The 13,296-nt window shown below is 41.3% G+C and overlaps 1 long non-coding RNA gene across 1 annotated transcript in view; it reads left to right on the plus strand.

Annotated features, from left to right (window-relative positions):
• Positions 1 to 13,296, plus strand: part of LOC110257260 — a 130,980-nt gene that overhangs the window by 99,107 nt on the left and 18,577 nt on the right. The gene's annotated exons all lie outside the window — the stretch shown is intronic.

The following is a 13,296-nucleotide window of genomic DNA, read 5'->3' on the forward strand; positions in this document are numbered from 1 at the left end:
TCTTGAACCCCACTAAAAATAGACTGAGCAGGTGTCCTTATTAGTAAGGCTGTTTTCTGGGTTTGGGAAAAATACCCAGCACTGAGAGATGTATTAATTATTTCATTCATTTATTCCCTTGCATCCACTGAGTGCTGGAATGCATGAAGCATTGTGCTGAGCTATAGATTCCAGATCATAGTATGCAGAAAAAGATTTCCCCCAAAGATTTCCACATCCTGATACTGGGAACTGATAAATAGGTTATATATTACATGGCAAAAGGGAATTTAAGGTTGCTGATCATCTAACTTTGAAATGGGGAAAGTATGCTGTGTTACTCTGGTGAGCCCAGTGTAATGACAAGGAAAAGGGAGAAGGAGGAGGACCAGCGAGATGGCAACATAACAAAGATCTCCATGCGGTCAGCATTGAAGATGGAAAAATGAGGCCATGAGCCAGAGTGCAGATAGCGTCTAGAAGCTGAAGAAGACAAGGAAATGGATTCTCCCCTAGGACCTTCAGAAAGCAATCCAGTTCTTTTGACAGCTCACCTTTAGCCCAGTGACACTGATTTTGTGCTTCTGATCTCCAGAATGGTAAGATGATACATTTTTATTGCTTTAAGCCACTAAGTTTGTGGCAGTGTGTTACAAGAGCAATCGAAAATGAATGCCTAGACATGAGACAGTTCCTGCTCTTAAAAAGTTAACAAACTGATAGAGATGGAAAGAGTCCTTTGAGGTAAAGTTATAGCTAGCAACACTGAGTGCTGACCAGGGAGGTAAAATCGTTGTGGAGAGGATGTCTCTACCCTGGGCAAGACAAAAGGCCACAGCTTTTTTGCTGCCCATACGAGGAGAGATAGGATAATGCTTTGTGGGTATACCTGGGGAATTTGCAGGAGAAGCTAGCAGCTAGGCCTACAAAGTGCTGAAGAGATGGAGGTAGGAATGCTACCTGGGTTTAAAAGAGTCTGAGGTGTTTGAAATAGTACCATACACTGACTTCTGAAACTTACATCTTTAGCTCATATTCTCCAAACTCCAGATCTCACTGTATATCCCAGATCTCTCCTTGGCTATCACATACTCTCCAAATTTTGTGTAGCCCAGCATAGTTCCCACCCATGATAGATTCCCAGCAAGTGGATGATACTAATTAATATCCAGGCTCCTTTTCAAGGTTATACTTGCCAGTTGTTACTGCAGTGGCTCAGTTCTATTCCATGACCTGAGAACTGACACTTGCCAAAAAAAACATTGGCAGCATTTTTCTTTTTTCAGGTACCAAACAATGATTACTCTTTTAGTTTATAGTGCTTTAGTTTTGACAGTATATGATATATGAAAGAAACAGTCTCTACTTGGTTAAGTTATTCCTAGTCGGATATTTTGTTACTTGAGGCTGAACTCATTCCCATATGCAAAAAGTAATTCTGAATGCTTGTTCCATAGCTGTATTTGCAAGTATGTTGTATATGTTAATCATTTTCAAGACCTGTTTAACATGGTCTCTTAGTGGGCTGGGTGTGAAAGCCTTCCTTTAAATACCTGGATTGGCTTGACTTTATTATCAATTTTCTGTAAAAATCTTACCAAATGTGCATGTTTATACATATTGGGAAAACCCTCTTTTCAAATCACACTACACAGATTGCATTCTACTATACATTTTTCAGCATTAAAAAAAAAGTACACGATATTTGGAGCCCAGGTACCTCAAAAGTTATGTGCTATTTTCCCTGATGAGGTAGTGCTTTGCATTTCGCCTGGAGAATAGCTGTGGTCTCTGTTTATGGAACTCATTGTTACACCTGTCCTTCGGTATCTGTGTATCTGCAGAGAACGGGTATCTGTGGATACCAGAACCCATGCTCCATTATGAGAAATAGCCTGGCACAGCCAGCTCTCCAGATCCATGGGTTTTGAATCTAGGGATTCAACCACCCAAAATCCCATTGGCAACTGGCCAAGTCTGTGGATGCAGAACCTGCAGACACCACAGGTCGACTATATTTGAGCATGTGTGCACTGCTTCATAGGCAATTCATCCAGCTTGCTCCTGGAAAACCATTCCAAAGGGTACTGCAGAATAAAACCACTTCTCCCAACTGAAAATGTATGTCAGCTTGGACATCACTGAGCTATCTGATGTCACATTTTCTTTCTCTTTTCTAATCTCTAGGACACTTAATAATCCATAAATTGGTTGAAAATCCCCAGATCCATGGTCTTAGGTGTGGAAAAGCAATATTGCATCTTTATGCCAGATCTTTGGTTTATCCTGCTTTACTTTCTTCTCTACCTCTGTTGTTCTAGGAAAACCTGTTTTGCCTTCACAGCCTTCAGAGTAGGTTAGATGAGTGTGAAAATGCATTTCATATTTATCCAGACAATTATCTCAAAAAACTTTAAGTGCTTTTCTCTATTTTACTGCTTGTAGCACTTGTCAGCTAAAAGCTCTCTTTCCCTCTGCTTTTAATCATTAGGCATCCACTTACTGAGAAGGATGGGTTTGCTTTGTGGCATGGTGTGGGAGATTGCAGTGTGCCCAGGCTTCCTCCCTCCTACAGAATTTGGGGAGTGGGGAGAGATTAGCTAGTGGTCTGTTCAGCTCTAGACATACATCATCAGGTGGCCATTGCAGATATAATAGCTGAATTTGAAACTCACTCATAACACTACATTGTATAAACCTTTCTTCCTCAGGTAAGGAACTAGAAAAAGGCATAATCCTCTGGAAAATTTGAGAGTTCTACTGTAGTTCTGTTTGAACTGCTCCATTATGGCAAAAGGATGGAGGAAAAGGTTAAAAGGGCTTTTCTAATTAGCGCTTGTTGTAGTGCCAATTGGCCCACTGGCCTTGAAATTGGAACAAGGCAGGTCAGGCATCAAAACTCAGGGGAAGCATTAAAGCATCAGAGCTCTTTAGTTCCCTTTTTCTACTCCCTCCCAGTCTTACAACTGGGCCACCCCTCATGGTGCATGGCTAGTTGTGCCCCTGTACTTCTACAAGGGATACTAAAACCCCAACTCACTGGCCAACCAACATGGGAATTGTCCTGACTCTCAGCAATGATTCCTCAAGTCAAACTAATAAGATTAAATTTGTTGAGTTTCTTAGACCAGGTAGGAAGCTCCTGATTTCTCGTCACTTTTTGACAACTGTCCTTGAAGATCTGGATGGTTCCCAGAAACTCCTTCCTTTTACTGCAATGATGAGTCACTGAAAACTCAGTTATCAACCATGATATGGGACCCTGCTAACAGAGCTCATTAAAATTACCAGGTAATCTCCAAACCACCAGTTTTGTTACTAGTTTAGTCTCTCAACATTAACAATCTTCACTAGCTCTGCTAACAACATTTTGCTGATACAATTTTCGAAAGTGTTAACTTGGAGGGGATGGGGCCAGAATTAGACAGTAGAAAGGAGACATAGAAACAAAAATTGATTGAATACCCAATCTTGAATAATAAATGGTTTGTATAGTTTTGTGTTCTTATCATTCTATCTTTATCAGTAGAGCAGTTCAGTTTAAAGTATGCCACAGTTGTATCATTTATTTGTAAACTTTAACAAGATAAGCAGCACTTAAACATTATGTTAGGCCAGAGACTGGCCTGCTGAGAAACGAATGAGGCTTTCTGGAACTCGTATGATGAGTAGTTTCTTGGAGAAGAATATTTCCAATTGTAGAAATGCCATCTGGCTTTCCAATCTTCAGCATTATCTCTCTCCTTACTTGAATTTTAAGGCTTGCTGTTCTTGATTCTTCTGGTGCACCTTTGCTTCTGCTGTAGAAAGTCCAACATTCTTTCCCATGTAGATGTACAGAAGGACATGAGCATTGAGGAGAAATTGGTGAAGGAGGCCTTGGAGTTAGAGGTGGGAGCCTCGGAGGGTTCGCTCGGGGTCCCCAGAAAGAGCTCTCCCCTGTGGAATCCCAGGGTGAGGTAAATGGTGAAATGGATGTTACAGGAGAGTCATAGTCTAGTATTTATCCTGATCCCACAGTGATCCTCAAAATTCCTGCAAAGGCAAGCAGGGAATTATCATGAGCTCTGTATAGCGACCCTAGCACTGGGCTGGGCATTTAAGACCTGCTGTTAGCTCCAGGTCTGCCGTTTACATGTGTGGCCTCAGGTATGCTGTTTTGCTTCCTCTATTTATAAAGAGGATTTGATGAAACTGTGAGTACAATGTCTTTTTCTGCTCTAACATTAGGTGATGTTAGAAACTTTGTGATAAAGTGGAAGCACCACACATATGAGCAAACTTCCAGTGATGTGTGTGACTGCCAAGTTGAGCTCTCTGAGTTTTAGTTTATTATCAGTAAAACGAGAATAACATTTACCTCGCAGGGCTGTTGTGAAAATGAGAGATGATGTTTAATAAGTACTTGACAAATGCCCAGAATGTAGATGGTTTTAAATAAAAATAATTTTTATCCATTGATGCTGTGACCCACTTGTAAGTGGTCTTACATAGTCTGCTGAGGTCTTAGGCTGATTTTTGTCCCCATTGATAAGTAACATGGAGTAGATGTTACTGCTTAAGAGAGGAAGTGAGTCAAGGTCTTGGCTCCACGTATGAATAGAGAGGCAGCTCTGTCCCAGGAATTTGGGAAGACCCTAAAGGACATTAACCCCTCTTTGCACAATTTTGCCTCCATACAGTCTCTGTGGGCCTTAGATCCTCCCCAACCTCACTTAGCTGATTGAAAAGTTCTGCTGCTGAGAGAAAATGTGGAGAAGCATGGCTGGTGGTTTCCCTCAACTTTGGGAAATGCCAAGCCCTCTCAGCTTAGAGGGATTCGAGTGTAACTTTTTTGCTGACATTCTGATATTCTCAAGGTGTTTTTTTTTTTTTTTTTTTTTTTTTTTTCAGCTGAGGTTGTGGCAGGCATGAAGAAATTCCTGCATTAGGGATAGAACATGTGCCACAGACAGTGGATCCTTAACATGACAACATGGACCCTTAACTGCCAGGCTATCAGGGAACTCCCCCTCTCAAGTCCTTATGTTAAGAATTGGGCAGGACACTGAGGGATGGGGAGCAGGAAAAGGAGAGCTGAAGGCTTTCCCTGAAGCCAGTCTTCAGGGGTTCAGCCAAGTTGGAATCCTTTGGAAAATGAGTTCCCTCTTGGCAGAGAAAAAAAGCCCATCTTTTCTTAGATTTCCATCAACAATAAACTTCTCTGTCATCTCAAGGAAAATGGATCACTTGGCACTTCAGAGATTTTACCTGAAGGAAGATAATTTCTTGACATTTTTTATGCTTTAAGAGCTAAAAGCTATTTTGCAGCTATAAAATTGATAATGTATTCATCTCCCAGAGCAATGAATTTTTCATCTTAACATTGAGCCTAGACCAAAACTGTGTCCTCTAGAGGTCACCAGTGCACCAGATTTGAAGGCCATGGAGGCCTCCAAAACACTGAGGAAGGGCCAAGGGGGTCCCACTCATATCTGAGGCAGGAGAAAATACTGCAAATAAATTATCACAGCAGCTGCAGGTAGTCTCTCAAGAAATAGGAAATCTTGTTCCAAATAGAGCCTTTTTATTGATTTTTCTTGGTTTATTTTGGCTCTCCTCTGTACCCATCTAACTGGAGGAAACCCTTAGAATGGTTAAATGCTTCCTCATCCAAAGGCTTAATTTTGGCACTCAGGGAAGACATATTTCTGCATGGGAGAAACACTGATGTGGAAATTAACTCCTTTAGCCTGCCTTAAATGAGTGTTACTGTCAGTGGTGCTCTGGCTCAGGAGGAAAGACTCTCCTCATCACGCTGTCTTCAGAGGGCATGGGTGAAAAGCATGGGAGGCAGCCCCTTAATTAACTGTTATATAATCCCCGCATTGCTTTACATGGGAGAACACCAGCTCCAGTACTTATATCTCTGCAGATAAATCAGAAACTGCACTGAAAGGGATCATGGTGGTAGTCAAAACAGACCTCTCCTTTGGAAAATCTATCAGCCAAGAAGACGGCAATCTGGAGGTCCTCATGGGACTTTTCTTAGCTGGTTTGCCTAGTTCATTTTTCTTATGCTTTAATCTCTTGTGAAGTGAATTGTCTCCCTCGGAGAAAACTTGCTTTGAGAACAATATGGTGCCTTGGCCTCTGGATTGAACCAGGGAGTAAGCCACATGCTGACGAGAGCCTGGGACATGTTGTGGCATAACCTGCTGCCTGCGGCCTGCGTTGCTCAAGCTGTGACCTGGGAGTCACCACCAGTGGATCACAGCATTGTTCCTGCTGCTCTGGCTGCTCTCCAAGGAAAGGAATTCCTCCATCAAGACTTTCCCAGGGTCCAGGCACTTGCCAGCAGCTGACCCATCAGGAAATCGCCTCTCCCTTCTTCCTTCCCACATTCCTTCCTGAGCATTCCCAGCCCAAGGTGTGGCCAACCCTCAGATGATCTGCGGCTGTTGATTGACAAGAAAACAAAACCTTCCTCTAGATAAGGAACATCACAGAGCTATAGGAAATCTATTTGTTCTGGGTGGAGCTTGCTTTCTTTCTCTTTTTGTTTTTTTTTCCTCAAGGTCTACATTGCTGACTGTGTAGTTTCTTATCATTTCTTTAGGATGCAGGGAACAGTCAGTCGTTAAACAATGAGCTGTGTTTGGTTAACTTTATTGATAATTCACAAAGAAGTAAAACACTTTGTTCTAGAGAGTTAATGGTGATCTTTCTCAGGGCTATGATATATTTTTCTTTAGCACAACAAAGGACAAAGGCAAGTTTTCATTACAATTCAATCTGAACTGTGTTCTTTAAATGTCTGGTGCCCCTTTAAATGCTGCAGAGATGTGGGAGTTGTGCAAAGGTTGTCACCTGTCGGTCATTCTGGAGAATCCTTCAGCATAGCTGATATCCTAGGAGAATTGCAGAGTATCAGGCCATGTTTAAGCTCAATCAGGTTGAGAATAGTTCCACTAGCCTCCTGTCAATGTGGGGGCAGACATAGAGCTTTCCTAGCACTCTACAGTTTTATTGTGGGTTCCAGTTGTATGACTGTGAGGAAGTCTTTCATCTCAGTGCTCTTATTTGTAGAATAAAAGCATTGGACATGATCAGCTCCACTAAGGTCCATTTTGAAAATGTCTACTCAGAGACTAAGGCTGTTTAGTCAAGGGCCAGTTAGACCTTAGCAAGTATGTTAGTCTCTCAGGGCTGTTGTAATAGCATCCTAAAAACTGGGTGACTTAAAAAAAAACAAATTTTCTCACAGTTCTGGAAGCTAGACATCCAGAGTCAAGGTGTCAGGAGTGCCATGCTCTCTGATGGCTCCAGGGGAGAAGTCTTCTTTGCCTCATTTATCATCTGCTGTTTCCTGACACTCCTTGGCTTATAGATGTATCACTCCAGTCCTATCGCCGCCTTCTCTCTGTGTGTCTCCTCAGGTGTGAGGGGCAGTGTCTGGGTCCAAATTTCCTCATTTATAAGGACATCAGTCATACTGGATTAAGGCCCACTGTACTTTTATAAAGACCCTATTTCCTAATATGGTCACACTCTGAGATACTAAGAGTTTCAGACTTTCACATGTCTTTTGGTGGGGAGGTGAGAATTCAACTCAGAACAGCAAGCAACTAGATGTCTCTGCTGTGTATCTTCTCTTTGACCTCTAGGTCCATTCTTCATGTAACTTTGTGCCCTGAGGTGCCTGCATGGGTCACACCAGGGACCCCTTTGTCCTCTGGCTGTCAGTTAGTCAGTGGCAAGGGATAGGATGTGAGGGAAGAGTGGGATGGCACTTGGGTATTTATTCCCCTGAGGATGGGAGGCTATTAGCACATCTGGCTGTGCCCTGTAAGGAGACCCTATCCATGTAGATTTCTTTATATCTGGGGACACTTAAGAGCTTCTGCAAAACTTGAGGCTTAAGATCAGTACTTCTTTCTCCCTCCCCAACCTCCCACCCTGCTTAGGTTTCCCTACCCTTACTTTAACAATGTTCCGATATTCTTAATTAAACCTTCTTCACACTATCCACTTTGAGTGGGCCATCTGTTTTCTGCAAGGATCTTAATTGTCTACACTCTTATTGACTGCATTGCTTTTCAAGAAGTTCAAGGTGATAGGTTGGTCTAGAAGGGACTGGTCAGGGACCACCTTTTATTGCATCAGCAGAAACCTGGCTGGGTAATTCCTAGTCCAGGACTTCAAAAAAGCCAGGTCTTTTATAAAAGCCAAACTCTCAATGCAGATGAACAGGCCGGGTGGAGAGGTGGATGGCATAATTTCACAGTCTGTAGGTTCATGCTACTGGAATAGCCTCCCAGGGTAGTCTTACATCTTGGAACCAGCTGGGCTTTCAGCTGGTGTGTGAGCGAGACCACGTTCATCTGGACATTCTCCATCTTGTGTCTGACTCTCTGGGAACTTCTCTTCCTTTTCCCATCCGGTAAACAGATCTCTCTCTCTCAACAATGCAATGTCTTCCTTTTTAAAAAATTGTTTTGCAATTTGTAATTTCAAAATCTGTTTTAGGTCGTCTCAGCCCATGCTAATAACAATACCAGGGAGAGAATATCTGTAGATCTCCGACTTCCAAATGGGACAAGAAGGTGCATGCATGCAAAGGATGGTGAACCTCGCCAGAATGACATGTTCTTTGACTGTTCTGTGAAGTCAGTGCAATAACCTCCTCCAGCCACACTGAGAATCTGTGTTTGAGCTGTGTAGTGCATCTCTCTGATTTCTGAGCAAGTAAATTTATAGGGCTATGTAGTTACACCTTTGTTTTCACATTCCACTATTTGCTTCTAAAAGGATATATGATTACTTTGGTGTTTTCATCAGCCTTTAACCATGAACATCTGTACCCTGTATAGTCAAGTACTTGGCCTTTTCCCTCTCAAGCTAGTTCTTTGAACTCAGTGTTCTAAAGACTTCTGTGCACAGAAGAGGCAGAGAAAGGCATCTAGAAATGTTGCATAGCTGCTAAATTCCTATCCATGCATAAACATACTTCTGTGTGTCTTATATTTCTAGGGTTTCTTAGGAGCCCTCAGTATTATCTGCTATACTTTAAGTCTGCCCTCTTTTTAATGGCCTTTCTTCAGTGTGTTTCAGACTTCTCTGTTCTTCCCTAAGCACCTCCACAGCTGTTGCTTTCACTGTTCTGGACCTGGGGTAAAATCTACACCCACATTCATGTGCTAACAACGTCTCTTGAAGCTCATTGTGCTCTGGCTTAGCTGAACTCTGCCGTTGCTATGAAAATGGATACCCAGATTTAAGGGTGGGAATTACACTCAGGAGATGAAATGTCTCTTAAAATGTGCAAGGGAGATAGGGCACATTACTAACAAAGAAAGAAACACACTGAGTTGAATGTTGGTGGCTCAAGTTTCTGGCTATACTTGAAGAATTCTGAGTTCTCTGCATTAGAATTCTTATTACCCTTTAAAAAGGTAGGAACTCATTAAAAATAGGAAGTTTTTCTTTGGACATCAAGTAGCTCTTTCCACATTTGGCCTACTAAAGGGTGAAGGGATAAGATATGTTTGGATTCTGTTTTCCTTAAAGCCCACCTTGGTCAAGTAAGAAATGGAAAACATCCTACCAGATGCATCTTGAGTTGTTTTGAAACTCAAACATTAACTTAGACTTAAGATATTTGAGAATGCCCAAACGGGTTTCAGTATTTCAAATGTCCTGGACATTTTAAGGACATGATTGCCATTACAGTTTCATTGTTCCAGGCTCATCAGCAGCAACGTTTTTTGTTGTTGTTGTTGCTGTTACTTTTTTTTTTTTTTAAGATGTTAAGTGATATAAAAAAGAAGAGAAAACTTGCTGAGAATAAGAATAGCCAGCTCTCAAGAACCTTATTTCTATTTCACATTCAAGGTTAAAAGGGTGGAGCAGAAAGAGCCATAATGGTGATAAGGCAAAGGCAGTATGAGGTGCTTTCCCTGGGCTGCACAGGAGGCTGGCCTCTCTTGTATTTATTCCTTTTTCTTGTGTTGCATCCCTGTTTAAGCACCTAGCCTAGCTCCCTATTGTCCACTGAATCAAGTCTGAGCTTCTCTCTTGGGATTTCACAGCTGTCTGAAACAGGATCCAATCTGGTTTCCTATTGGTTCATGAAGGATGGTGTCAGAACAGCTCAAAATTTGACAGGTGCTGAGCAAGGCCATCCTAGGAAGGATCAGGCCTCTATGTGATGAACTCACTCAGGTGGTAGAGGTGCTTGCAGACACAGTTCCTGGGGTATGAGGAGACCTCCATACAGGTTATTGAGGCTGAGACCCTAGTCCCACTTCTTGAGCTGAGTAAAAATATAGCAACCTGGCTTCAGAAGCACAGCCTTGTACAAAGGCAAGAGCAGCTAGCAGTGAAGCTCAGGATGCAGTCCTAGAGGCTGCTGCACAAATGCAGGTAGGAAACAGGAGTAGTTCTAAAAGCTGAGGTGTCCTAGAGCCACAGGTGGGAATCACAAGGCAGGCAGTGGAGACCTGTCTCTCATCAAAAGGCTTCTTTTCAGTTTAGTCTGTGTTTTGTGGGCTGTTGACACGCCTGGGCATATCTGACAGGTTGGAAGGAAGAGCCACAAGGAGTGCGTTTGCATAAAGGACCAAAATGATATATCTGGTGCACATGGCTTCCTCCAGCAACAGGGTGGGGAGAGTGGGTGAGTATGAATACAATATGGGCTGTCACGCTGTCATTTGCTCAGCTGCCATGGATTTATGTCTGAGTCCTAGGTTCAGAGGAAGCTGCAAATGAAAACTGGAGGAGTTGTTCTCTTGCAGAATTTCAGAACAAAATTAGCACTGTTTTGGCACCAATGCACAGAATAATATAAAACTCAGAGAGGTTTTTCTAACTCCATTGTCAAACACAAAGCTTTGCTGCATTGGGGGGCTTTTAAAGGGATAAATACTTCCATTTTTTTAAAAATAATGATGCTAGCATATAGAAATGTAATCTGGGAAAGACACAGGAAAGCACACAAAGTAAAACTGTAATCGTTAATGAGACGCATACTGTATAATTCCTCCATGATACTTATTTCTTTTTGTGTCTAACTTTAAAAGTCACAGGAAATTTTCATTGGGTGATTTGTAATGTATTATGTGGGCATATTTGTTTTTAAGTCTTTATTTACTTGAAGTATAATGGTTGAAATAGAAATCTATTGTATTAAATGCAGTGGGTTTATTACATAATTTAATTCATGCTAACATGCCAACTTCATGTTATGAAGCACAAAAGCTATAGGTCTTGTTTTCTTGGCAATTCTTTGAGGCAATAAAATAGGCATCCAGTCCCTTCTCTCTCTCTCTCTCTCTCTCTTTTTTTTTTTTTTTTTTTGCCTTTTAGGGCCGAACCTGGGGCATATGGAGGTTCCCAGGCTAGGGGTTGAATCGGAGCTACAGCTGCCGGCCTAAACCACAGCCAAAGCAATCAAGATCCGAGACGAGTCTGAGACCTACGCCACAGCTCACAGCAATGCTAGATCCTTAACCCACTGAGTGGGGCCAGGGATTGGTTATTAGTTGGATTCATTTTCACTGCGCCACAACGAGAACTCCCACTCTCTTCTCTTGTATGTTTGCCATGGACAGAAGGAATGATTATTATGTTTAGTTAATTATATAATTATATATATTATATTATATTGAAAAAAACTACTTTTTTTGTAAGATCCCCTCTAAGGAAGGCAAAGAAATGGTCAACCATTTTAGAATTTGATTTTTTTTCTCTACCAACTAACTAGAATAGCAAGAAAAGATTATGAAAGAGCCCAAAGAATACAATAAAAAGGTCTGGAGAAAAAAAAAGTAGTATTTATTGATGTACTGAATCATCAATTGTACTGATTCCAATAGTTATTGGCTTCAGCTACCCTGCCATTTATCTGAGGTAACCCTAGTATATAACCCAAGAACCATAATACAATAGTTATCTCTTATGGAAATATTGTAATCCAATACAGGATATTAATAATTAAAACATGAAATATTCTTGGTTCCTTAAATGTCATGTTAATGTTGGGAGGGATCCCCAGGCTAATCCTCAGTCTAAAGACATAAAGTCCTTTTGAAACTAGATCAACATTTATATGGATCAAAGGATCTTTGCCTTGAGACTCCTATGAGAATTGAATCAGGAGGATGAGATGAAAAGAAAAATATTGTATATGAAAATATTAGTTAAAGGCTTTGGGTAATGGAGAGTTAGAGCTGGGAGGATCTTTGAAAAAGGGGGACCAACTATCCAGGTTCCAGTACTGAGAGGTTTCCTTTGTGTCCAAACCTCCTATGACAGGGGAAGTCCTTGACCACCTGTTGTTGAGATTATCTTCCCCAACTTCTTCACTTTACACATGAAGAAAATAGGGCCCAGTTAGATGAAATGACTGGCCAATGACAGAATCAAGATTACATTCCAAATCTAGTCGTTGACTCACAACCTTGTGTTGGCTTTTTAAAAATCAGTAGGAAAATTTAGAAGAAAGACTGAGGTAAATAAATGACCACAGGAAACAGGTGCCTTAGGTATAGCAGCAAGGCATTCTGAGATTTCATATTGGGGCAGTCACTGCCAAAAGAGGGTTGGGGCCAGCTGTAGGTAGAATCCCCAGGATATTTCTTACACTGTCCAGTGACTAGCACTGCATGAGTTTCCCAAGACTGTCATAACAAATTAATACAAGTTGGTGGCTTAGAAAACAGACATTGATTTTTGCAAAGCTCTGGAGGCCAGAAGTATGTTAAAAAAGTATCAGCAGGGACACATTCCCTCCAAAGGTTCTATGATATAATTCTTCCCTGTCTTTCGAGCATCTGATAGCTCCAGATATTTCTTAGCTTGCGGCTGCACATCTCCAGTCTCTGCCTCCATTTTCACATGGCTTTCTTCTCTTTCTCCTCTTCTTCTCTTACAGGGACTCTGGTCACCAGCTTTAGGATCTATTCTCATCTATCATGATCTCTGGATCCTTACCTTATTTATTACTGCAAAAAATCTAATCAATCTTGTGAATGTTCTATATGCGCTAGAAAAAGAATGTGTATTCTATAGTCCTCTATAAATTACAGTTAGGTTGAATTAGCTGCTAATATAGTTCAATTTTATATACCTGTATTGATTTTCCATCTACTTTTTCTATTAATTATTGAGAGGCGGGTGTTAAAATCGCCATCTGTATTTGTGTATTTGTCTGTTTCTCCTTTACAGTTCTTTGAGTAAATCTCTTTACACTTTCAGTGAGTAGTCGTTTGATGTGTTTGGAAGCTCTGCTATTTGCCAAATACACATTTGGGATTACTATGCCTTGTTGATAAA

This window comes from Sus scrofa, chromosome 16, assembly GCF_000003025.6.
Source record: "Sus scrofa isolate TJ Tabasco breed Duroc chromosome 16, Sscrofa11.1, whole genome shotgun sequence".
NCBI classification, from domain to species: Eukaryota; Metazoa; Chordata; class Mammalia; order Artiodactyla; family Suidae; genus Sus; species Sus scrofa.